Genomic DNA, 27,924 nt, shown 5'->3' with positions numbered 1-27,924 from the left:
AAGAAAGAAAGAAAGAAAGAAAGAAAGAAAGAAAGAAAGAAAGAGGCAGGCAGGGAGGGAGGGAGGATAAAGTTTGCAGTAAATCCTATGAAACCATGTGGCCTTCTGTAGCCAATGAAATGTGAACATCAGCAATATTAGTAATATGTAGAATTACCAATTGATAATGTGTCTTTGAGGCCAGCCTGGTCCACATAGATCTTGACTCAAAACAAAAGGAAAATACAAAGAACACAAAGTTGGTAACATTTGAGGAATGATAACTGAAGTTCTTATCTGGCCTCTACATACACCTGAATACACACACACACACACACACACACACACACACACACACACACACACACACACACCACTTCACCAAAATGAAAAGTCAAGCCACCCAGTGGGAGTAATATTTTCAATAATGTATATGTAAAAATCTACTGACCAAAAATAGACAAATCATTACATCCAACCAGAAAAGGACATATAATACAATTTAAAACTAAATAAGAGGTATGCTAGAGCAACACCAGGCACGTACAGCTTGGGTCTGACTCCCAATGCTGTGGGTCTTTGAAAGCAATAGAACTTTTCTCAGCCCAGATTGTGTGACTCAGGCATTCAGGGTACCGGGCATCCAACAGTCACCAAAGGTCAGCCTGAGACACTGACTCTGAATTCCGTGTCTCACACCGAGGGTGAGTCAACACACAGAAATGTGTGGGCATAAGCAGAGCAAAGCAAACCTTAGTGAGTAGAATGCGAGAGGGGCAAAGGTGAAAGAAAATACTCAGAGTTGGGAGGAGTACCGAGAAAAGGGAAAGGTGTTCATCGAAGGCCTCCTTGTAAGACCTGTAGTAGACGCTGGACAAAGACTGAGAGAACTTCTGCTGAGATTGGTCCATTCTCTGAACACACCTGGGGCCGAGCCAATTAGAGGGAGACACACTCTGTGCACAGTCTCCTTGCCCACCGGGAAATAATTGAGTCCTATTTCCTTATCGCTCATCCAGTGAGCAGTGGTTGAAGCGCCCCACTGGCCATCTTAGATCTTTTTTCTTACTTGCTGATCTTGACTGTCAGCTAGCCGTTGGCCCTGGCCAACATGCTACCGCCCAACTTGCAGGTGTTGCCTTGGCTGGCTGGTATCCTGCAGGCTGTTAATCTAGCTGTGCTCTGTTTTCTTCACAGCTATGTGTCCAACTGGTAGTTGTCACCATGGCCTTTTCCCTGACTACCTACAGAAAGCCAACCTCTGCCTCTCCAACATCACAGAAAGAAAGAAAGAAAGAAAGAAAAGAAAAGAGGATTTAAATGAATATTTCTCCAAAGAAGATACATAGACTATAAACACATGGAAAGATGCTCGCATCATTAGTCAACAGAGAAATGCTGTTCTAAAGCGCACCACACCTACTGAGACAACCACAGTAAAAAAAGACAGAGAGGGGGGCTGGAGAGATGGCTTAGAGGTTAAGAGCACTGCCTGCTCTTCCAGAGGTCCTGAGTTCAATTCCCAGCAACCACATGGTGGCTCACAGCCATCTATGCTGTGATCTGATGCCCTCTTCTGGCCTGCAGGTGTATATGTAAGCAGATCACTGTATACATAACAATAAATAAATAAATCTTTAAAAAAAAAAAAGCCGGGCGTGGTGGCGCACGCCTTTAATCCCAGCACTCTGGAGGCAGAGGCAGGTGGATCACTGTGAGTTCGAGGCCAGCCTGGTCTACAAAGTGAGTCCAAGATGGCCAAGGCTACACAGAGAAACCCTCTCTCAAAAAAAAAAAAAAAAAAGAAAAGAAAAGAAAAGACAGAGAGGAAGCACTCAAGAGGAATTGAAGGAGTCGGGACCCTTCACGGCTGGCAGGAATGAAGTGGTCTAGCCACTGCAGAAAATACTTTGCCATTTCTCTAAATGTTCAATGCAGAGTTGTCTAGTAGCTTAGCAGCTGCAGTCCTAGCTCTATGCTCAAGAAAACTAAAAATGCAAACCCATGCAAAAACGTATACGTGAATGATCATTAGCGGCACTACTTACAATGCCCCCAAAGTGGAAACAACCCACAGGTCTGTCCATCGATACACAGATAAATAGAATGTGAGATGTTCATACAGTGGTATATTATGCAGTGACAAACAAGGAATGGAGTTCTGTTGTACACTATAACATGAATGACTCTCTAAAACAACGCGGTAGGTAAGAGATGTCACATATGAAAACCATCACAACAGGTAAGCACACAATGGCAAAGGCCCATTAGCAGCTGCTACAAATTGCTATGACAAGGGACTCCTGCTAGTAACTACAGGGTTTCTTTCTGAGGTGATTAAAACATGATGAAATTAGTAAGGGTGGTAAATTAAATTGTATAACACATATATAGCGAAGCTCGTGTGACTGTGTACCTTAAAATGTCATGCTGTTACAGCATGCAACTATATCTCAACTTGATATTTTCTCTAGGTACCCCCAAGGCTGAGCTGGAGACAGGGCTCAGTGGTAGAGCACTTACGTAGCACACACAAGGCCCCTGGGTTTGGTACACAGCATTAACAAAAAAGGACGGGAGAGGGCTGGAGGCTCAGCCCTTAAAGGCTAGGCTCAGTTTTAAGGGTTTGGGGTTTATACATGCAAGCAACTATATTGTCAAATTAAGAAAATTCAAAACTAAAAAAAAAACAAAAACAAAAACAAAAAAAACCCCACCAAAAACCCAAGTTATCAACATTAAATTGACAAGGGAGATGCTGCTGCTTTCTGAAGTTGTACCATGCTTGGATAGACATTGACAGCTGTGGCATGGTCTTTCCTGTCTGACTTACAAATAGTGTCTCGTTCATGACACCGCCAACTGTTCAAATTCCTGCAACGTCTTTGTTCACCCACCCCCTCCACCTGGCACAAATGCATCTCATAAACCTATGGCCAAGAAAGTCTGCTCTATATTAACACGAAAGCAAAAGCCTGAACTATGGAAAAAAAAAAAAGTCAAGACTTGTTCATAAAGATTACTCAGAATCAAGCCAGGTGCAGCGGTGCATGCCTTTAATCCCAGCACTCGAGAGGCAGAGGCAGGCAGATCGCTGTGAGTTCCAGGTCAGCCTGGTCTGTAAAGTGCTCAGTACAGCCAAGGCTACACAGAGAAACCCTGTTTCAAAAATGCCCCCCAAGAAGGTGGGGGGGGCGGAGCAGGAGGACCTGCCAAAATAAAGCATTTTGTAATTTTTATTATCTAGCAAAATCTCATGTCTCTCCATAGCCTGTAACTTTTCTTTTACCCCAGAAAGCACATCCAGGACAGACCAAAGAGCACGTTACTCTCCCCTCTCCCCCTGCCTAATCTGGTGAATCACAGTTTGATGAGGCAGAGTGACTCAAAGGCAAATGCAGCATAGAACAGAGAACTCAGGTGGGGGGGGGCGCTGATAAAGGTCCCCTCCTACTATTCACATAACTGTGGAGAAGGGACTCAGGAACCTTGAAACATTCTGAGCTTCTTGAGCCTTCTGTAGTTTTCCTGAGTCTTAGGTGTCCTCACACTCCAGGAGGGAATGCTTCGACTCAGAAGAAAAAGCTACACAGCACCGAGAGTGCATTTGCTGACCCAGGGCGGTCCAGGGATCCCAGTTATCGAAACTCTGCTATAGTTTGTACCGCCAGCTTTCAGATTTGTGTCCGTATGCAAATCAGGTAGGAGGGCCCTGTTAAAACAGAGTTCTGGGCGCTACTTCAGGCTTCTTAATTCAGTAGTAGGTCCAAGATGAGGCAAGAGTTTGCCTTTGTAACAATTCTACGTAGGTAGACTGAGGCTGCTACACTGGGGTCCACTACCTGAGAGCCATAGGACCACTGCCCCCTCTCTCTCCCTCCCTCCCTCCCTCCCTCCCTCTTCTTTCCTCCCTCCCATGTTCAAAAACTAATGAGCCTTTCTTAGTGTGCGCCCAGAGGTAGTACAAGGAAATTCTCATTAATAAACCTTCCTGATCCATTCACCTCTAGTCAAAGGTTTCTATAGCAACCCAAGTTCCAGCACAAGGCTCAGGCCACATTTTCACCGACTGCAGCTAGGCGAGTGGAAAATAAGTAACCCCTTGTGATCGACCAAGAAAATGAGGAATAATCATAGACTAGCACCAGGGCCTGACTGGAATTAATTCCCTGAGATTTGGGTCCACGGAACACCAGGCGCCCTACCATAGATTGAGGTTCAAAGCTGCGTTTTCGTGGCACTATTTTCATTAGCACTGTCCCGTGCATGAGGATATTTTTTCCTTCTTTCTTTGTAATTGCTTCATATTCTTTCTGAGAGGCCACGTGGGGCGTGGTAAGACTATGAACTCCGAGGCCATATTTTGAATAGTAATTCTGTCATTTGCCAGTTGCCATGGCCTTGGGTTGTCATTTAACCTACAGAAGCCTCAACCACCTCCCTCGTTGGTTTACTAAAAATAACAAGTCTAGCCTGGATCTTGAAACCTAACCAGTAAGCAAAAACTACCTTTGAGTATTTATCATAGAGAAGCCAGGAATTGTTTCCACAAATGAAGAGAACGTAGAAATGGAATGGAGTAGAAGCTTCTGGCATCCTTCTGGTGGGAGACAAAGATAAGAGACGGAATTATAGAGTCCAAGGTCACCTGAAGATGCTGGGTCTGTGGAGTCCAATGGGGCAGATGTTCTCCAAACCCACTCCTGGAAGAGGGGTGTGATTCTCTGATTTCCTCACTAGCAACACACACACACACACACATCACATATACATATATATATACACATTTATACACACATACATACATAGACACATATGCATACATACACATATATACACACAATTATACATATATATGCACATACATACATATATGCAATATACATACATATATTCATATATAATATACATATATATCCACATACACACATATATACATACTGCACACATACATATACATACACACATAGTACATATGCCCACATACACATATACACAACACGCAATGCACATGAGCACCCCCTCAACTGGACCGTACAGCCCCTCAGAGGCACCTTGGAGCTCTGCCCTATGAATTGGCTCTCTTGTGCCATAGCTTAGGGGCTACACACATTGGAGGATGAGGACCCCAGAGAGAGCCCAGAGCTACAAACAAAAGTGGTGCGTGCAAGTGTCGGTCTGCTGTAGGCTTTTTTTTTTCCTCCCTTACACTGATGCCTTTTCCTCAGACCCCTTGACAGCTCTTCCATTCCTCTTTGTTCTCCCGCTCACTCGTCATGTCGCCCTTCCCTCCCATTTCCTCGCCCACACTCGGAGGCAGACAGCAAGTTGGCTGGTCTCCCAACCAACAAGACAAGGCACTCTGGGAAATCCTGGGGAAGGGGTCGCCCAACTCGGCTGCCAGATCCAGTGACGGCTCCTTCCACCCACTGCTCTCACGGGCAGGTCCACCAGTCAGCGTGGCACCGATCCAACAATTCAACAGGACACACCAGCTCCTCACATGGTAACTCTCTGTGTCCAGACCCATCATAGTTGGCATGGTTACAACTATGCATTTTGTGTCCCCCACCCCCACCCCCAGCGTCCCCTCCTTCCAACACTCAGGGCCCCAGCTACTTATCTGAAGAAGGAGTAGCTAGAAAGTGACTTCCGGGTTCCTCCTCTCCCTCCAACGTCACCCTGTGACATCTGCACTGTTTGCATTTACATATGGCTGGGTCCTGGACACCTCTGCCCGCCTGTGTTGCATTCAGCCACAGACAAACAACTCAGAATGCTGGCCACCTGGTCCAAAGTGATTTCCTGTTAAATACTAAGAAACTTCAGGAACAGAAGACCCCCACGGCTTATTGTAGGAGTGGGGCAGGGTGCTTTGTCAAATTCAATTCTGCTTTACAGGTGAGTTATTTGTAAATCAAAACAAATCAGAACTGCATAAGCACAATTAAGGGAAGAAAAATGGTTGTTATCACACAAGGCCCATGTGACACCATGGTGCCAATTTGTACTGCCAGGCACATAAAAGAATCTTTCCTCTCAGGACGTCTTGAACAAATGGAATCCAGATGTGAACTTGAGCCCACGCCTGGTCAACATGGGTTGGTCATTGGAAGTTCTACTAACACACAGTTGGCTCAACACTCCATTAGTGCTTCAGGTTTGATATAACCAGGACAGTGTTTTGGATGGTGTGTGTGTGTGTGTGTGTGTGTGTGTAGGGCAGAGGGCAGTCTTGAATGTCATTTGTTCCTTGAGCACAGACACCTCTTTTCTTCCTCCTCCTCCTCCTCCTCTACTTCTTCTTCTTCTTCTTCTTCTTCTTCTTCTTCTTCTTCTTCTTCTTCTTCTTCTTCTTCTTCTTCTTCTATACAGTCCCTTACTGGCCCAGTCTCTTACTTGCCAAGTAGGCTCAGCTGAACAGTCCAGGAGACCCAACTGCCTCTGCTTCCCAGTCCGGAGATCACAGCCCTGTACCACGCTGATGTTTCTCACAGGTCTGGGGCTGGAACTCAGGGCCTCACACTTGCGTAGCAAGGACTCTACCATCTCCACAGCCTGCATCAGACCCTTTAGCTAACCTTGCTCAGAGGTGTTTGTCAAAGCGTGGCTCAGCAGCTCTAGGGAACCGGCTGGGAGTGCATGCTCTCATGTTCTGTCCTGTACTCTGCACTAAGCAGAGGCATGGGAGACAGAGCCGAGCCCTGTGGAGTTAGCAAGACTTGCATGTGTTCCTGTTGCACACCTAAGTCTGCGCACCACTGGCCAGTGATGCCAGCGCAGATATCGCCTCCCATGTGTATTTTAGCAAGCCCCCCAGGTGATTATGGCACGTGTGGTGTGAGAATCTCGGGGCTGTGGAAATCCACCCTGATTCATATGAACTAAACCAACCGCCATTTCCCCCCTTAATGATCTAAATTTGGATTTAGATCTCAGACCTCCTCAGCATCTGGGATCTTCCAGCCTCCTAGGTACTGATTTATTTAACTACTGTCTATCCAGGAAGGCCTCCCGTTAAGGGAGGGTGATCGCAGTTAGAATACAATGGGAATTGGAACACAGCTAGCATTGTCCCACCTAAGCGAACCAGTTCCCTTCTACCAAACTGTCATTTACCATTCAGAGGGTAAGGAGGGCCGTGTACATGTTCCAAGCACGCCACACTCAGCTAGTACATGCGGCTTTCTTGTAATTGACTGAATGTGTACAAGTGCCCTTCCATGCCCACTAAGAAACAGCAGAGCCAGTCATGGGAATGAACCCGACTTCCTTGTCCTTTTTTTTTCCCCTTACTCTGTTAAAACCCTTCATCCCTTCCAAGAAGAGAAGAGTCTTGGCAAAGAGGCAGATTCTCTCCCCCAGGGTGACAAAAAGCACTTTCTCTCCACTCTTTTGTTGTGTGGTTCGACATGAAACCCTTTTGCCCTGAGAACAACACACTGCAGAGTTATTTTATTCCCATGCCGTCTACTGCGCTTTCTTCCACTCTTAGGATAATGGGCCGCCATTTTAAACCACAGAACAGGTAGCCCCAGTGAATCAGGGTTGAATAGGAGTCAGTCAGGCCACTCTTAGCTGGCCTGCCCTGAGAGGCTCAATTTAAAGAAAGCCGCGTGGCCCTCTAGTTGAGGCCTGGGGAGCAGGAACCGGACTCCCACATCAATAGAATGCTAACTACCCCGGTGGGCCTACAACCCTGTAGGTAATTTGGAAAATTTAGGAAGTCAGCGAAGATGAATAAATAAAGAGAGACCAGCCAATTTCCTTTTTCGTTTTTTATGAAGACTGTGACTGTAGGCCATAATCTTCCTCCCATCACTAATGAATGAAACCAAGGGATGGGGGAGTTTTAAATCTGTGGTAGTGCTAAATCACCCATAACGCAATGCATCATGGGGGCGTGAAGAACATACATCCTCCTGTGGCACAGAATGAGGGCTGCTGGCAGATTGCATGTGGCGTTCTCTCCAGCTAGAGTCAGTAGGGAAGACTGGGGTGGGGGTGGGGGTGGGGGGTCTTCTCTTGCCCTTAGCCAGAGATACTGTATGCCTTTAAACATTGTTTCCAGTGACATAAAACCAGCCACAACTCCCCACCCTCAAGTGAAATGAAGGTTTGCTAGTTAGCCCGACAATTAGATCATGCTAGGCAGCCGCTCTGGGCAAATCGTGTCCCAAAGTTAATGTTTCCCCTTTGTAATTATCTGATGACTGCCTATATACAGCCTTCGTTGTCTGCCTACATACAGCCTTCGCATTAGCCAAGCATCTGCAGGGGCATGGGGGAGAGGGGGGGGGGTAGGAGGGCAGAGGGGAGGAGAAGGGGGAGGGGGAGGGGTGGGAGGGGGTTCTCCTCCTGTTGCCCTCTCCCCTCCATCTGTTACTACTCCCATTTCCCATCTCTCCGTCAGGACTTAGGAAGAAGTCTAGAAGCTAGGCTCCGAACCTTTGACTTAGAGAGTCTGTTTGGGATGTTTCGAGCCTGGCTTTCTTTTTAATGGACGCTCATCCTGAATGGCTTCACACATTCCACCCAAAGCACTCATCTTCCAGACTCCAGAGAATACAAGAGCCTGAGACCTAAGCTCTGCTGTTTTTTTTTTCTTAAAGAGCCGTATTTTATCCTTTCGTTCCACTGCACTGCCCTCTGACTCTCAGTTACACAACTGTCTCCAAGTGATCTGCCGAGGTCAAAGTCTAAAAGTCAAAGGTTACCTAGAGCTGAGCTCTTCTGTGTGCCCACGGCTCTGAGACCAAGCTAAACTATTTTACAAGAATCAAGTACCCAGGTTTATAAGCCCGGTGCTCAGGAGGCTGACACCAGAGGTTGACACCTATATATTGAGTTCTAGGCCAGGATGAGACCCTGTCTAAACAAAAAAACAAAAAGGATGGGAAAGCATATACAAGTACTTCTGAGGCAAGATAAGGAGAGAGAGAGAGAGAGAACGGTGTCTAGGCTTCGCACCCGCGTTTTTAAGGTTCATGTCTCTCTGGTTACTTCATAGCTAGACACGACGGCAGGGCAGAGGCTTGGCAGTTGGGAAGTACAGCTGGGAAAAGCCAGCCTGAGTTACATCACAAGACTTTCTTAAGAAAAATCCCAAGGGTTAGTGCAACAGCTCAAAGATTAGGACACATCTAGCATGTGCAGGACTCTGTGGTTCAACCCCCAGGAGCAAAATAAAATAAGTAAATAAATAAGCTCCCTAAGGAAGACCTTGTCCCACCCCGCACTCACTCTGCCCTCATGCAACCTGGAGAATGACAGAGCGAGGCTTTCTGCCATCCCCAGATGACAGGAAAGGATGGTGGCATCTGTAGAACTTCCCGGAGCGCAAGATAATACTTACTCTTCTTCTTGTTTTCTTTTTTAAGATTTATTTATTTATTTTACATATATAAACACTCTATCTGGAGGTCACCTGCAGGCCATAAGAGGGCATCAGATCACAGTCTAGATGGTTGTGAGCCACCGTGTGGTTGCTGGGAATTGAACTCAGGACTTCTGGTAGAGGAGACAGTGCTCTTAACCGCTGAGCCATCTCTCCAGCCCCAGTACTTACTCTTCTTAATGTGTATGGACCAAGGTCTGGGGGAATGCTAATAACTGGGACAAAAGAAATGAGGACACTTTGGGGCAGCATGAAGATCAGATGCATAAAGAGGATGGTAAGGAAGCAGTGAGCAGGCCCCGCCCCCACGCCCACTCCTCTACTCTCCCCCCTCCATCCCCCTCCATCCCCCTCCATAGTTGGGCTTCAGAATTGGAACTAATTACTAACCCAGGATTCTTTTGGTTTTTGGAAACAGAGTTTCTCTATGTAGCCTTGGCTGTCCTAGACTCGCCTTCTTGACCACACTGGCCTCGAACTCACGGAGATCTGCCTGCCTCTGCGTCCCCGAGGTCCTGCTCTGTAGCCTGTGCTTCCCTCCAAGTTAGCATCTCAGGCCCATCGCTTCCTTAAGACTGTGTAGCGGGCGTGTGGAGCAGAAGCTGCTCTGTCAGGAACGTCAGGGCTGCACCAGGCATACCTTGCCACCAGGGCAAAACCCGTGGCCCGTGTCTGTGAGCATCTTCGGAAAGAGGGTCAACCACCAATCATGACCGTGGTTCTTGACCTTCCTAATGCTGCGACCTTTTAATACAGTTCTTCATGTTGCGGTGACCCCAACCATAACATTGTTTTCATTGCTACTTCATAATTTTTCTACTGCAATGAATCGTAATGTAAATATCTGTGTTTTCCGATGGCCTTAGGCGACACCTGTGAAAGGACCGTTCAACTCTAAAGGGATCTCGACTCACCAGTTGAGCGCCGCTAACTCGCCTTGGCTGTCCTGGAACTCTCTCTGCAGCCCTAGAACCAACAGAGAGCTGCCTGCCTCTGCCTCCCTCCCAAGTGCTAGGATTAATAGTGTGCAGCACCACACCTAGCTGGACTCTACGGTCAACCCATAAGCCGGAACAAGCACTCCTTCCTTAGATTGCTTTCATGAAGACGGTTGTCACAGCAATCAAAAAAGTAACTAACGTTCCTTCTTACACAAAGCCTTCTGGTGAGCCGAGGTCGAGTTGCCGAACCCTTCATGAGCCTCAGTAAGCGAAGTACTACAATCCTCCACCCTCACCCACCCCTACCCACCCTCGCAGCTTCTCCCATGGACCTGGGGAAGAAAACAGATGGGAGGTCCCCCCTCCCCCCTCCCCCCAGGTCATTGCAAGGCAGAGTAAAAGACACCTGTGCGTGGCGATGGAGTCCTCAGCGTCTGTGAATAGTAGAGGCTGGTGTTGTCCCCGAGAAAGATAATAAGGTCGCAAAGGATGAAAGGGGATCCTTGAACACGTCCACGTGGCTATATCTTGAAGCCATTCCTACTGTGAGTACTGTAAAAGATGTCTCCCACTCTTCCACGAATTCACCCCCATAGACGATAACACTCACAGCACCAGTACACTCAGACAGATCCTATAGGACTCCCCGTCAGAACACTATACTCAGACAGATCCTATAGGACTCCCCGTCAGAACACTATACTCAGACAGATCCTATAGGGTACTTTCCCACCCCCACCCCCCATCAGAACACTATACTCACAGATCCCATAGAGCTCCCATTAGAGCACTACACTCAGATGCTATAGAGCTCCCCGTCAGGTCACAGAAGCAGGATGGGAGTGGATAAGAACATCAGGCTGTGTGTGCGTGGTTCCAGCCTGTTTTCAGCTATGGAGTCCTGCCATAGAGGACTGGTGGAACTTCCTGAGGTGGAAACACTTGTCTGTGAAAATGCTCAGAGCTCACATGATCTCAGGGCAGGTTCCTAAGGTCACAGGTGCACCCTCATCCATCAGCCTTGTGCCCCAACACACTGTTTATTGAGGGGTGGTCTGATGACCTGAGCAGCTGCCAGCAGACTGGGGTGGGGTGGGGGGGCTGTCCAGACTTCTACCATTGAGTTACAATGTAGCAGATGGCTAGAGCCCAGAGAACCACCCACCAACAGGGGCTTCTCAGACTTCTTTATTATTTATCTTTTATTTTTGGCAAATCCACTATACGTACTATATGTGCCAAAAGGATGTGATGGCTGCCAGGTGATTTCTAAACTACTATATAACAAGTCACCATAGCTCTGGACAACCCAATTTAGCTCTCAAACCCAATTTAACGCAGACCGCCCGCCCCCGCCCCCGAAAATGTGTCCTTTAAGCAAAAGCTAACAAGAAGTGAATGCAGGAGTTCTGAAGGCATCAGAGGAAGGAGATTTTCACAACAGGGAGCGGCCAGGCAAGGGGAAACCAGTGGACTTCCTTCCTGGCAGTGTGGAACTTCCTTCCCATGAGCAATCTCAGATATCATCAGAGGCCAGAATGAAGCAGGGGCAGACAGGCAAGCAGACTAGAGCAGACGCCTAGTACTCGGGAGGCAGAGACAGGTGGATCGCTGTGAGTTCGAGGCCAGCCTGGTCTACAAAGCAAGTCTAGGATAGCCAAGGCTACACAGAGAGAGCCTGTCTCGAAAAACTAAAATTAAAAAAATAATAAATAAATAAATAAATAAAAAGGGAAGGCTCCAAAGAAGTAAGAGTTGGCTGCAGGGATGATTGGGCAAAGGTTTCTCAGCCACGTTTCCACACCCGCTCTACAATCTGTGCGGTTTCCGAGCACCAGAACTCCAGTTCTCACTTGTATGGCAAGCATTTAACCACTGAGCCATCCCCCCAGACCCTCCCCTCCTTAATGGTCCTTCCTCACCTCAAACAAATAAGCAGATGTGATGGTCTGGCATCATTATGTATAACTGAGCACAAAATCACAAGAATTATATCTCCTAGGTAATTGTATTTTTCCAATTTTAATAACTATCATTATTCTATCATTATAGAATACTTATACAGAACTCTGTGCCAAATGCTACTCAAAGCACTTCCCAAGTTCAAATGCAACTAGCTGTTACTATCCTGTGAGGCAGACACCATTCCTAACCCTAGTTTACAGAGGAGAAAATAGGCAAGGGGAAAGTGAACACTTCATTCAAGGTCAATCACAGCTTGTATATCACAATAAACTACATCACACTGCAGTACATCACACTGTACTACATGACACTGCACTATATCACACTGTACTACATCACACTGCACTATATCACACTGCACTACATCACACTGCACTACATCACACTGCACTATATCACACTGCACTACACTACACTGTACTACATCACACTGTACTATACCACACTGTACTACCTCACATTGTACTATATCACCACACAGCACTACACACTCTACTACATCACACTGCACTACACTCTGTACTACACTCTGTACTACACCACACTGCACTACATCACGCTGCACTACATCATGCTGCACTACATCACGCTGTACTACATCACACTGCACTACATCACACTGCACTACCATGCTGCACTACATCATGCTGTGCTACATCATGCTGTGCTACATCACGCTGTGCTACATCACGCTGCACTACATCACACTGCACTACATCACGCTGCACTACATCACACTGCACTACATCACGCTGTACTACATCACACTGCACTACCATGCTGCACTACATCACACTGCACTACATCACACTGCACTACATCACACTGCACTACATCACACTGCACTACATCATACTGCACTACACTGTACTACATCACACTGCACTACATCACACTGCACTACATCATGCTGCACTACATCACACTGTACTACATCACACTGCACTACATCACGCTGCACTACATCACGCTGCACTACACTGTACTACATCACACTGCACTACATCACATTGCACTACATCACACTGCACTACATCACACTGTACTACATCACGCTGCACTACATCACGCTGCACTACATCACACTGCACTACATCACACTGTACTACATCACGCTGCACTACATCACGCTGCACTACATCACACTGCACTACATCACACTGTACTACATCACGCTGTACTACATCACACTGCACTACATCACACTGCACTACATCATACTGCACTACACTGTACTACATCACGCTGCACTATATCACACTGCACTACATCACACTGCACTACATCACACTGCACTACATCATACTGCACTATACTGTACTACATCACACTGCACTACATAATACTGCACTACATCACACTGCACTACACTGTACTACATCACACTGTACTACATCACGCTGCACTACATCACGCTATACTACATCACACTGTACTACATCACACAGCACTACATCACACTGCACTACATCACACTGTACTACATCACACAGCACTACATCACACTGCACTACATCACGCTGCACTACATCACACTGCACTACATCACACTGCACTACATCATACTGCACTACATCACACAGCACTACATCATACTGCACTACACTGTACTACATCACACTGCACTACATCACGCTGCACTACATCACACTGCACTACATCACACTGTACTACATCACACTGCACTACATCACACTGTACTACATCACACTGCACTACATCACGCTGCACTACATCACACTGCACTACATCACACTGCACTACATCACACTGTACTACATCATGCTGTACTACATCACACTGTACTACATCACACTCTACTACATCACACTGCACTTCACTCTACTACATCACACTATACATCATACTGTACTACATCACACTGTACTATACACTATACTACATCACACTGTACTACATCACACTGCTGAGGACAAGGGAAGACTTTTCTTAGAGGAAGGATGACTGCCACACAAGAGAAGCCAGGGGGCTGGTTTATATCAGGACCAGCAATGGGCCCTCAACTGGAACTGCAGGAAGACCAAAGCAAGCAAACCTGGGGAGCAGGGATTGAGCTGGAAATAGAGACCTTCAGAGTATTGCATGAAACTTGGAGCCTCTGGGAGATGACTGTCATTTAAAAATGCAAATGCTGGGGTAGGAGAGATGGCTTGGTAGTTAGAGAAATGGCTGTTCTTAGAGGGGACCTGAGTTTGATTCCCAGAACCTATGTGATGCTTATGACCATCCATATCTCCAGTTCCAGAGGATCAAATTCCCTCTTCTGAACTCCCAGGGCACCAGGCTTGCACATGGTACACATACATAAGTGCAGATAAGACACACATACACATAAAATAAAATAAGAAAAATTAAAAATAAAACAGCAAATGTCAGGAGAAACTGGACAACACAAATTCGTAAATTTCAGAGAGAAAGAAAATAACATCTAGAATATTGGTTTGGCTATAAAATATATTTTCAGCTATGTATGGTAATGTATACCTGTCATCCCAGCACTCAGGAGACTGAGGCAAGAAGATCTGTAGTGAAAGGCTACCCTAGGACACATAGAAAGACCTTGTCTTAAAAAGAAGAAGAGGAGAGGAGAAGGCAGGAGAGATGGCTCAGTGGTTAAGAGCATTGGCTGCTCTTTCAGAGGACCCAGGTTCAATTTCCAACACCCACGTGGCAGCTCACAGCTGTCTGTAACTCCAGTCCCAGGAGATCTGACACGCTAACATAGACACACACACAGGCAAGCCACCAATACTCATAAAATAAAAATAAATAAATAACTTTAGAAAGAAATACATTTATGCATACACACCTTCATTTGTAGAATGACTTCCATTTTCAGCCTGTCTCCAATTGCACGAAAACTCATTTGATCACTGGGTTGTGGATCATATTAATTGCATTGCAAATTTCATTTAATTACAGTAACAAATTGTTTAAAAGCAAGGTAGGCTATCCCTGTTTATTCTGCTGCAAATCTTTCCGCTCCAAACTTTCAAAGTATAAATGTACGATTTGACAGCCAAAAAGCAAAGACTGATGACCTGTTCAAGGCTCTGCCATCTACACAAAATGCCACCTCCCAGTTCTAAAATGCAAGTTACACCAAGCTGCAAAGTGTGTCTGAATCAAGAGTCTGTTCCTACTTTAGTAAAACAAAACAGAGGAGACCTCAATGTTACAAAACTCAGTCACATTCCTACTTCAAGAGAAAAACGTGTAAGTCATCCTTTGCAGCAAGGCAAATCCAGTTTCACAAGCTTATGGATATTCATTAAGATTTCCTTTGGGGGGAAGGGGCTTTTGAGATGGCTCAGAGGTTAAGAGCATTGGCTGTTCTTCCAGAGGTCCTGAGTTCAATTCCCAGCAACCACATGGTGGCTCAAAACCATCTATAAATCTATAATGAGATCTGGTGCCCTCTTCTGGCAGGCAGGCAAAACACTATACATAATTAAATAACTAAATCTTGAGAGAGAGAGAGAGAGAGAGAGAGAGAGAGAGAGAGAGAGAGAGAGAGAGAGAGATTTCCTTTGGGGGCTCAGTGGTTAAGAATACTGACTGTTATTCCAAAGGATCTGGCTATTAAACATATCTTCAGCTATGTATGGTGGTATATATTTATTATCCCAGCACTCAGGTGACTGAGCCAAGAAGATCTGTAGTTCAAGTCTACCCAGCACACACATGGCAGCTGACAGCCCTCTACAACCAGGTCCAGAGAATCAGACTCTCTCTTCTAGCTTCTGCAGGCAATGCATACACCTGGTGCACAGACAGGCATGCACACCAAATTTCATACAAAGAAAATAAAAATAAGTAAAATTAAAAAATAATATTTTAAAATATGTTTCCTTTGATGGTGTATGGGATCCAGCTCCATGTATTCATTGTGATGAACATTTAATGTTAATCTAATTAATTAATTTTCTAATGTACCTTTTTCAGCACAGTTATTGATCCATTTTCAGTCTTTGAGATAAGACTTCTGCCAGCTGATGGACCTTTAAGAAAAATGGGCTCATGGCCCTCACACTCAGGATGCAGCTGGTCTCTCCTTTCCTGGTCAGGAGCATCATTCTGCTGCAGTTTTGGGATCCTGTTCAACTTTATGAAAGAGAGGTCTTTCCTACAGATGCGATACCAGCGGCTGCTGTGCGCATGTTGAGTGACTCTCAAAGGCTCCTCGTGTTAAAGGCTCAACCAGAGTGCTGCCATTGGTGGACGGTGGAGCCTTTAGGAGGTGAGCCCTCCCTGAGAATTCCTTAGGTCTTTGGGGCATGCTCTCAAAGGAGAGCACAGAATCCTAGCCCCACCCCCACCTCTCGAGGGCACAGAAATGTTCACTCTCTTGTTCTCTCTCTCTCTCTCTCTCTCTCTCTCTCTCTCTCTCTCATCTATGAGAAGGACAATCCCACTTGGCCACACATTCCTTCCATTTGTGTGTCCCCCACACACACAAGGTGGACAATCCCACTCTGTCACACACTCCTTTCATGATACACTACTTCCTAAAGCAACAGGGCAAATTGATCTTGGACTAAAACTTTCAAAACTGTGAGCACGTCTTTTTTTTTTTTTTTTAATAACTTGCTTATCTCGAGTCTTTTGTTACAGTCACAGAAGTCTCACACACCAGCAAACCTGGGAATTGAATTCATCTGCCTCAGTCTGTGGGTTCTGGAAAAATCAATGCTGTTAGCAGCATGTCCGTTCGTCCTCCATTCAAAAACTACCCGTGAACCCAGCATCTGTCTAAAGCTATGCTGGGTACCCATTGCTAAGTGAAAAAGCAGGGCTCCTGAACTTAGGGAATCTATGGCTTAACTGCGTTTAGGACAGTACCTAGTTGTCCTCCTAGTTAAGCAGGCCACATATCAGTCTCACAACCAGAAGGACAGAACAGAGTATTTGGGGACCGGCATGGTTTATTGCTCCCCCTGATGTCATCATATCATGGGAAAACACCCCTCTCGGAAAGTAATGTTTTCCATAGAAGCAATATAATATACAATTCTGAATGCATATCGTGAAAGAAAAAAAAAGTCGATAAACCAAGCCTCTAAACTGGCTGTGAGTTTTCCCATCAAGTTTAACGTACTGTGTATACTCATTGCCAGACAAGTAACAATACTACAATACTAAAGGAGCGACATAAACTATAGACAGGAAGGTTTCATTTGAGAGAATTGGATCCATTTTCTGTGACTCAAGAATTAGTCGTCATAGTTTGGGATTGGTGAGGAAATGCCATTACACTCTTTCTTTACATAGCCGATGGCCTCTGAGGGGCTGTGGTGGGAGGGGGGAAGGTCACACTTGTTCAAGGGTGACACCTACTGGTAGGATATGACACTGCAGCTCAGTTCTACAAGACATTTATGAGCAAGTTCGGTTAGAGAGAATTTTGTTCCCTGGCACCCTAAACCTTCTTCCAATGTGAGTGACCTGCTCTCTAATAAGAGATCCCAGCTTCGGCTTCTAACACAGAAAAAAAAAAAAGCTAAGACGCTCTCCTTCCCCTAGCAGCAGGCTCAGCCCATTAAAAATGATTACCAACGATGTGAAGAGACTCCCAAAAGAAAAGATTAGGATCATGAGGCACAACTGTGGCAGAACCCGGCAGTGGTATCCCGGCCAAGCCGCAAATGTTCTGATCTGATTCTTTCGACTGTGTGGCCCCACCCCCACCCCACTTCCTGCTTCTGCCTTTGCACATGTGCTGCAAATTCTTCTGACTACCCACGGTTCTTCCAATAAACTGCTTCTCCATTTAAGGTAGAGAACCAGCAACTCTCTCTGCAACACTGTCAAGCGTTTGTGTGGCAGGCATTGTGTTTAAAACCCCACACGTTCTCCCCAAAAAATACTTTCCACAGCAAAACCAGCCAGAAACGAAGAAGAAGAAGAAGAAGAAGAAGAAGAAGAAGAAGAAGAAGAAGAAGAAGAAGAAGAAGAAAAAGAAGAAGAAAAAGAAGAAGAAACAAACAACTAACCTGCCAGAGTCACGAGCTTGGCAGAGCCAGGGAGCAAGCTCAGCCAGTCTGATGCTGCAATTGAGATTCTCTTAAACAGTTAGTTCACTACTTTACAAAGTTCTTGGGGTTTTGTTTGTTTGTTTGTTTGTTTTAAGCTAGGGCTTCGGAAAGCATAGGAGTCCTAAAGTGTGTGGGCACACAGCGGAGAGAAGGCCTGCAGCAACGTAAGGAACCTGCAACGCTGAGGTGACTTCGGACACACTTTTCACCGCGAGGCTAGAGGCTCACGTGTCTTTCACTGGCAAGGGACTCTTTCCAAGTCCGAAGCTACATTTTGTGTGTATGAAAGTAGATTTGTGTTGTTAAGGAAGACCATCCCTTACGGGGGCGGGGGCGGGGGGTGGGGGGTGGGGACGGCGCTGGATCTGTCCCTAGGTGAAACCATGCACAGATCAGATTATAGACTCAGGCACCAGATTTGAAACTCAAGCAGGAAATCCCTACAGAGACGCAGACCTGCCAAATATGGGCTTGATTTAGTCATTTAGTTGCTTATTTATCTATTGAGTTATTTGAGGTTTTTTTGTAAACACTTATTTATATTTATTTTACGTTTTGCCTGAATGTATGTCTGTGCACCACATGCCTTGGATCCTCTGGAACTGGAGTTACAGACAGTTATGAGCTGCCACGACACACGTGGGTGCTGGGAATGAAAGCCGGGTGTGACTTGTTAGCCTGGGAACATAAAGTGGAGGAGGAGATCCCCCTCAGACAGGGACCTAAGGGATGGTAATAGGGTAGGGGTGGGAGGGTGGGAGGAACGGGAGGATATGAGGGATGGGAGAACAATTGAGTTGTAATCTGAATTTAAAAAAAAAAACTGATACAGCCTTTTGTCTAGAGAGCCACTAGCCAGTGTCTAGTCAGTGTCAAGATGACCTGAGAAGGTAGCCTTCACCATTTGCCACTCTCATCTTTAGGATTATATCAAGTATACTCACCACAAGCTAAGATGGCTACCTCATTTGCTGCTCTGACATGCTAAGGCCACCATTGCATGTGTGGTCTGCGCAGGCCATGGCTGTGTTCCCAGCAGAACAGTCAAGACACAGCAGGGATGTATTGATGGAGTCAAGATGGCTAATGGTCCCTCTCTCTGTCCTTACATTGCTTGTGGTGCCTTCAAGCTTCTCCCTCTGAGTTGTTTATAAAATGATAGATTTTTGAGTAGGACACTAAGAGGAGACCTGAACTGGTGATTGCTAGCAGTTGGGAGAAGTGGGGGATGGGAGGCTGGACAATGAATGCCCATACACAGATAGACTTAATAACTTCTACAAATTCCACCATTTTCAGTAAAGTGGATGGAACCAGAGGACAATAATAAGAATAAGGAGGAGGGGGGGAGAAGAAGAAGGAGGAGGAGGAGGAGGAGGAGGAGGAGAAGGAGAAGAAGAAGAAGAAGAAGAAGAAGAAGAAGAAGAAGAAGAAGAAGAAGAAGAAGAAATAATTCAACAAAGAATGACAGACTTTTCCGACTGAGATGGACAAAGTTATAAGTGGACAAGCTCCATCCTGGCAGCACATTTGAATCGCCTAGCGAACTAATCTATTAAGGTCCTGCCTCAGAAAGCCTGGCTCAGTGGTCTACAGTGCTACCTAGGCAGGATTTTCAAAGACTTTTGTTGATATATAATTTGTATGTGATAAAACTCACCATGTAAGTTGAATAGTATTTTAGTAAGGACACACTAAGCTACGCCACCAGCATGATAGTCCAGCTCACATCCTACTCTTCCATGCTGTGTTCTCCAGGGTTGCTGTCTAGTGTCTTCATTTTTTAAAAAACGTATTTTAACCATTTTAATTATGGGATGGGGGGAGTGCACACACGAGCACAGAAGCCCAAGGAGGCAGAGGCATCAGATGCCCATGGAGCTGGAATTAATTATAGGCAGAGTGAGGTGCACGCTGGGAGTGGAATGCCGGTCCTCTGCAAGAGCCTTCCGTGTCTTTATCTCTGAGCCATCACTGCAGTCCCATCCTTTTCCCATTTGGACTTCCAGCCCCAAACACCACTGTGGTCCACGTCTAATCTGAAGATTCCAAGTATTGGTGTTTCCTAAAAGTTGCCCAGTGAGAGGGGGTCTGGTGTGCAGATGTGGCTAGGAGTGACCATTTTGGACACCAGAGAGCTAAGCTTCTTAATCTTGCCTCACAAACATTTGTTCTTTTCTGTGAGAATGCATCCCTGTAAGAAACACCTTTAACGAGTGGAGAGATGGCTCAGTGGTTAAGAGCACTGGCTAATCTTCTAGAGGTCCTGAATTCAATTCCCAGCAACCACATGGCGGCTCACAACCATCTGTAATGTGATCTGATGCCCTCTTCTGGCCTGCAGGTGCACAAGCAGACAGAATATTCATATATATTAAATAAATAAATCTTTTAAAAAATATTTCCCCTGATTTAAAAAAGAAAGGAAGGAAGGAAGGGAGGAAGGAAGGAAGGAAGAAAGGCCTCTAATCTTACATTAAACATTCTTGAGAAAATAAAATGAGTTTTATGACAAGTAGCTTATAACCAGCCTTACTAGAACATAAAATGAAAGGTGCCTATATACATATCTACACCCCTGGTAAATACAAAGTGAGCATTTCTACACAGGCTAAAGGGATACAGAGCTCTTTTGTTCTGTGGTAAAATTAAAAGCCTGAGGTGCTAGCTTCAAAGTCAATTTTATTGCCTTAAGAATTAACAAAAGAACATTTACCTCAGGTTGAAAATCATGCCGATTACTGCACTATTGTCTTTAGATGTTTAAAATGCCCTCAAGGGAAAGGTGCAGAGAAGCAGAGTATTTTATTGTTGTGTCTCTCAAATGTGGGCATGAGAACACAGCAGTGCAGGGGTTCTGGGGAAACAATCACTTACAAGTGACCACTTAAAGTTGATGCTGTCTTGCCGTGAGGCGCTCAGGGCAAGCAAGTACTTGTGAAAGGGTGAGCCTGGAGAACAGGAATGAACTTGAAAGATTTCACAGAAACACCAACCCCAGAAGTCTACAGACATGAGCAAACCACAGCCAGAGGCTGCCCGTGAGTCAGAGATTTCTCAACACAAGAAATCCTCCGGCCGTCATTGGCCAGAGCAGCCAGCCGCAGGCAGCAGCTGCTATGGCACAGCCAGGCCTTGGGAAATGTTATTGGGGTGCAGTTGGAACGTGACCGCACCCAGACCGCTCCCCAAAATTGCAAAGCTTTAAAACAGTGCCCGCAGCCAAGGATGTGCCATCCAGGGTTAAGCCCAGAAATTCTCCAGCAACAGGGTTTGTCAGCACTGGAGACATGGTTCTGAGGAGAAGCGACCTTTGACAGTGAATAGGAACGAGGGAGAGGGCCCCCCTACCTCTAATTATCAACTGGTAGTTTTTCTAAATTCTTCATCCAAGGGGAAACTTCAATTGAGGTTTTGTTGTTGTTGTTGTTGTTTGTTTTTTTAACTCACCTGAGGAGATTGAATACATGCTGCAGCCTGCTTTTCCCTCCTCCAAATCACAGGAGAATGGAAACTGAGAGACTCTCAGAGAAATGAAAGAAGAAAGTCTCCCAGAGCAGAAAGAGTACTTTTATCCCTAGAAATAACAGGAAATTTTAAGTAAATAAATTAGAATCATGAAAATAGAGAAAGGCAACCTCTGTGGCCACAGATGATGACCCATTCCTGAAGGACACAAAACAGATATAACCAGATTAACGAGCCCAAAACAAACAGGAGAGACCATGGGCATGGTGGGATGGCTCCAAGGAGGTCCAGGTTAGATAAAAAGGACAGAATAGAAGATTCAAGGTTACCCACCATCAGAGATAGCTGAGAAAGCATACAGGATACAGCATACAAGAAAGTCTCACACACACACACACACACACACACACACACACACACACACCATAGGAACACATGTAGACCAAGCAGTACTGATAACAAGCCCCAGAGGCATCCACACCCTGGATTTGGTCCAAAGAAACAAGACAACGTCTGTTGCTTGACCTCACCCAGAAGAAACAGAAGCATCCTAGGCACGTCTCCTGACTCACCCTGCCCCATCCCACATCGTGCCCTGCCTAACCACTAAAGACAGCTCACTCTCAGGACTCGCTGGGCCTCTCCAACCAGAGGAGAACACAAGCTCCAAGACCACCAAACATCTAGAGAGCACTGTGACCGACAGACACCAAATTCTACAAAGATAAGAGCAACCCTGCCGCTGGTGATATGCACCTTTATTCCAGCACTCAGGAGGCAGAGGTAGGTAGAGCTCTGTGAGTTGAAGGCCAGCCTGCTATGCAGAGTGAGTTCCAGGACAGCAACAAAACCTCCCCAAGAGCGACCTTCAGGACCAAAGTCATCAGAGGCTCATTTAACAGATTTTCTTGCAGGATGAGCACAACAGAAGAAAGACTCAAAGTTGACAGGTGGGAGGACGGCTGTCTACATCCCAACTAATAATTCTAACTTTTAGGCTTTGTACCAAGAAAACAGAAAAAAAGAATACACAAGATTTAGCCAGCAGCATAAAAACCATCTACCCAAGGTAGACTCATCTGAAGTGAGCAGGCAACCTCATAGATTAACTATAAGACAGCACTCGAAGGGCTTATAAGAACCCTTGCTAATGTATAACATGCTCTTGATAACAAGCTGAGTTAGTACAACACAAATCAAGATACAAACTAATATTAAAATTAAGAAGGGGCAGTGGTGGCAGAAGCAGGCAGATCTCTGAGTCTGAGGCCAGCCTGGTCTACAGAGTGAGTTCCAGGATAGCCAGGGCTACACAGCAAAACCCTGTCTTGGGGGTGGGGGCGGGGAAATTAAGAGGTATAGAAATAAATTATTTTGAAAGAGAAATACCCTCAAATGTTTTAAATCTTTTTAAAATTATGACTTCTATTTTCTTTAAAATTCTGATTTTCCCCCTACTGAGTACACATTTTATTCAAAAGGTAAAACTGCAATTGCTTATAAGATCTAAAAAGACTAAAAGAAAGGAGAAAGCTAGTGTGACCTAAAATTAGTCACTAGACAGAGGCCACAGAAACTAAGGTAGAAAGAAGACAGTGAATATAGGAGAAACCGAGATTCTTCCCATCCAGGAAGTGATACGAGACTCTCAAGAAGAAGCTTCTAGATGCCAAATTCACCGGTGACTACTGAAGTCGTGAAAGCCACATAAGGAGGCTAAGGTATCTATGGAGGACCATAAGAAGAACAGCTTTTGAGGCATTCTTCAGTGAGCAGAGGAGTATAATGCCCCAGGCAGGGACCCCAAGGAATAGGCACCTGTCTAGCGAGGGCCTCATGAGCTGTGTGGAGAACAAGAGCAAGCAGCCTTTCCTCAGAGCACATCCCCTGTGCGCCTCCTCTCAGCCTTCCCAGGCTTTGCACAGCAACCACCCCGGGAGGTGAGTGAATGGCACCCTCCTTGTAAATTGCAAGTTGTTCCGTTGTTGAAGAGAGGGGCTCAGGAGGGTTCCCAGAGGCTAAATTATATCCTGGAGAGAGGAGGACTGTACCCACCCCTGACGTGGCAAAATGCTGGCTCCTGGCTCTGTTTACAGCTTTTATTTTGCTTTTCCCTCTGGCTTTAGAATTTACAAAACATCTTAGATGTACATTGGGTCCATCCCTAAACAGCTAGAGCTATCATCTGTTGCTTTTAAGCTGCACTGAAGGGAGGGAAAGTTTTCATTTTAGTATGTAAACATTTAAAAAGTGTTAAAGCATATGCCAAGTGTGATGCTGGCCCTGTAAGTCTGGTACTAGGGCAGTTGAGGCAGGAAAATCAGGAGTTCAGGATCATACTCTACTGCATATTGAATTCAAGGATAGCCTGGGCTACATGAGGCTCTATCTAAAAACAAAAACAAAAACTTCTTACATTTAAAGATTTACTTATTTGTTATTTATACAGTATTCTGCCCCCATGTGCATGTGCACACCCGAAGAAGGCACCAAATTTCATCATAGAGGGTTGTGAGCCACCATGTGACTGCTAGAGATTGAACTCAGAACCTTTAGGAAGAAAAGACAGGGCTCTTAACTACTGAGTCATCCATCTTTCCAGTCCCTAAATTCTTACATTTAAAAGCATCATCAGGGTTGGGGATTTAGCTTAGGCCTAGAGTGCTTGCCCAGCAATCACAAGGACTTGGGTTCTGTTCTCAGCTCTGGAAGGGAAAAAAAAAAAAAAAAAAAAGGTAACTGGCACACAGGACCTTGCCAGGTGGTGGCACATGCCTTTAATCCCAGCACTCAGGAGGCAGTGGCAGGCGGATCTTTGTGAGTTCGAAGTCAGCCTGGTCTACAGAGTGAGTTCCAGGACAGCCAGGGCTACACAGAGAAACCCTGTCTTGAAAAACAAACAAACAAGGAAGGAAGGAAAGAAAAAATCACCAGAATCCAAATACCAATGAATAAAATAAACTCGATCACTCTAAAAATGATGCTAGTGATTTGAAATTGTGAAACTAAATCCACAGGAGACACTGAGTGTACCGATTTATCGTCATCTCTACAAACACAGAGCATTTGTGTGCTTCATTGAGCCAAGCATCGCTCTGGTTGCTAAGACTGGACAGCTTCTGATCCCTGCTTAGGAGAGGCAGAGGCATCCGGTGAGGAAGAAGCAATCCCTGTCTAACCCAGCACCTCCAGCCATGACCAGGATCCCAGAAAGACTCACCAGGCAGCTGGGACACTCGGCAGCGTCGAGGCACAGGCACCCTTCCACGGGACGCCCAGAGATTCAACTCACTGTGGTGCCATGAGAGGGGCATGTTCAGAAAGACAGACTTTCTGCAGGCAAAGCCATAAGAAAAGAGCTACGGAAGCAGAGAGAGAAATGTGAGTCAAAGCAAGAGAAATGAGACTCCTTCAGATTAGATTGCATTTCCTGGGTCATCTCTGCTCTGGACTCACCTAGCCTGGGGTCTCTAGTGCTGGAGGATATCTGACCCCATTGTGATCCCTGAGACTGTGAACCTGTAAAAACCTGTCTTTTGTCTGTTTGGTGCGGTTGAACCGTATCACACACCTTTAATCCAAGAGCTTTCTGTACTCAGGATTTAATAAAGTTAACCCTAGGTCCAGAGGTGAAACAAGAAACGAGCTGACAGGGATGAGGGAGTAGGAGGGACTTTGAGTTGAGGGGTATTTAAGACAGAGTGTAGAGGTAGAAGGAGCTCATGGACTTTTAACTTTTGGCTCTTGAGCTCTTGAGTTCCTCAACTCCTTAGCCTTTGGCTTTTGAGCTGGTAAGCCTTTGGCCTTGGGGTTTGTTTGGTTGGTTTTTTTGTTTTTGTTTTTTTGTTTTTTTCCTTTTCCTCCTGGGCTGTCATCTGAGCTAGTGAGCCTTTTTGGGCCTTCTCCATCCGGGCATGAGCTAAATAGAAAAGTCAGCTGAGTGCTTTCTCTGCCTCTCTGAGCTGCCAGGTTTTCACCCCAGCATCTGGCTCCTGAGTCTTTATTGATGAAAATAGAAGGATTGGGCTTTTCATTTAAAACAACACTCTAGCAGCTGGCAGTTTTAAATAAAGCCTTTCGTATGGCGTAAAAGATGAAGAGGGTGGTGCAGGCAGTGAATGAGGGAGGACCATTCGGAATCAGAGATGGAGAAAAGAATTGAGTCTGCCTTGATTTGTTCTGGAAGCGTCTAGCTCTATCCTAGCCAGGTTGTCCTGCCTTTTTACATAGTCCTGGGACTCAGTGGCAAGGGAGAGACAGCTATTTGGGACAATTGAATCTAATATGAACATTTTCAAACTAAATATAAATTAAATACCTACCGTTTGATTGCAGCCCAGAGACCCTTGGCTGTCAACAACTGAATGAGGGCAATAGGGAGTTTGCTTAGGGGCTGAAGACAGACGCTGCCCATCTTCCTGTGAGATTGGGGTGAGTTCCCCATAAGCTACAGCTAGAAGGGAGGCCATTACAGCCTTGTAGTTTTCTCAGACATTTGCCAAACCCTCAACAATGAACCACCTCCATGGTTAACCACAGCAAGGACCATGGGGGAAGTAATGGGACCAGATTCTAGCTCTGACTCAGCCTTGAGGGAATTTTCTTCCCTCTAGGAAATCCCTAATGACACGGTAGCTTTCTGCCACATCTTCCATCGATGACCAGTGCCTGGCGGGCCTCCGAGCCACTGGTTTCTGGCCGTGCCAGGATGAGTGTGTAGAAGACAGGACAATGGGAATAGTGCCTTGTAAAATGCCATGAAATCCCCTAAAATAAAGGGCAAGTTACATAAATGTGTTCAGAGCCATCTAACAGGTCACTGTGCAGAGAGGAGGCGCTGGGTCCTGTCAAGGGAGGCCCTCCACAGCTGGCCCCAGTGGAAAAAGCAAGTTACAGAGCAAGCAACATGACCTTACATGTCTAAAGAAAACATACATGCCTGGTTGCAAATACATGGAAGTTTCTGGAATTAATAAAAGAGGCTAGCCTTTCTGAGCATAGGAGGGACAGAGAGAACCTTTTTTTTTTTTTACCCCATTCCCTTCTGTTCTACTCTTACAAATTGAAAGGAGTTTAAAATTCTTATAAATTATATGATAGTCAAGACCAAGGAAAACAATAATAAATATAGTTAGTGCCTCTATGCTAAACAAATGAAATGAAAATCACCCCCAAGATTCAACCTTCCTTAAACACATTGCTCTATTAATAAGGGGCTTTTTGTCAGCCCTGCTATGGTGCTACCTAAAAATAAGATTGTTTTATTATTTTTAAATTTTATTTTATGTATGAGTGTTTTGTCTGCATGTGTGCCTGCAGGCCAGAAGAGGGCATCAGATCATATTACAGATAGTTGTGAGCCACCATGTGGGTGCTGGGAATTGAACTCAGGACCTCTGGAAGAGCAAACAATGCTCTTAACCGCTGAGGCATCTCTCCAGCCCCTTATTTTTATGTCTTTATGGAGGTGTGTGCAGGTACCCTTAGAGCTGGAATTACACGCTGTTGTGAAGTTCCTGGTGCTGGGACCAAACTAGCGTCCTCTCAGCTGCTGTCCCTCCAGCCCCCTCTGTGGTGCTCCTTTTCTGTTCTGTGGAGTTCAGACTTTATAATGAAAAAACTTAATGGTCAGACATGGTGATGACTCATGGATTCAGTCCCAGCACTTAAGAGGTGGAGGCAGGAGGATCAGGCACTGGAGACCATGTCTCAAAAACCAAAATAAACCAACGTTAATGGTGAGCATATGTGCAAATTAAATTCATGGAGCGAGACATACACATGGCTAAGTGCTGAGCAGGTGCAGCTAACCACTCTTAACCCTCAGAAACCTTTGTGGCAGCCATCCAACAGTGCCGTCCTGCATCGTCTGGGAACAGCCACCTCTGTATGCGATGTCGGACGGTTTTCTACCCAAGTGCCCAACCTCTCCCCTGCCAACGAGTGGGCCCTCGCCTGGCTGACCCTTTGAAGTGATGCAGGTGGAAAGAGCAGTGGGTGCCAAGCTCGAGGGGCTCTCTGATAGGCAGGAAGGAAAGGGAGGTACAGTGAAAACAGACCCCCTTGCTGCACAAGGACAGGCTTTTGACAACCAAGAGCAACGAGGGCAGACTAGGCC

At 45.7% G+C, this 27,924-nt stretch overlaps 2 long non-coding RNA genes across 2 annotated transcripts in view; both read left to right on the top strand.

The window, feature by feature from the left end:
- LOC311607598 overlaps positions 1-1,292 on the top strand; it is a 32,247-nt gene extending 30,955 nt beyond the window's left edge. Inside the window, exon 2 of the long non-coding RNA XR_014782649.1 lies at positions 1,177-1,292. This is a non-coding gene — a long non-coding RNA (uncharacterized lncRNA). The remainder of the gene's footprint in view (positions 1-1,176) is intronic.
- The window catches only part of LOC311607601, a 311,851-nt gene that overhangs the window by 103,868 nt on the left and 180,059 nt on the right, over positions 1-27,924 (top strand). The window lies entirely within an intron of this gene.

Source organism: Acomys minous (genome assembly GCF_964271855.1).
Source record: "Acomys minous genome assembly, chromosome: 10".
In the NCBI taxonomy this organism is placed as follows: domain Eukaryota; kingdom Metazoa; phylum Chordata; class Mammalia; order Rodentia; family Muridae; genus Acomys; species Acomys minous.
This window is presented reverse-complemented; position numbering and strand designations above follow the sequence as displayed.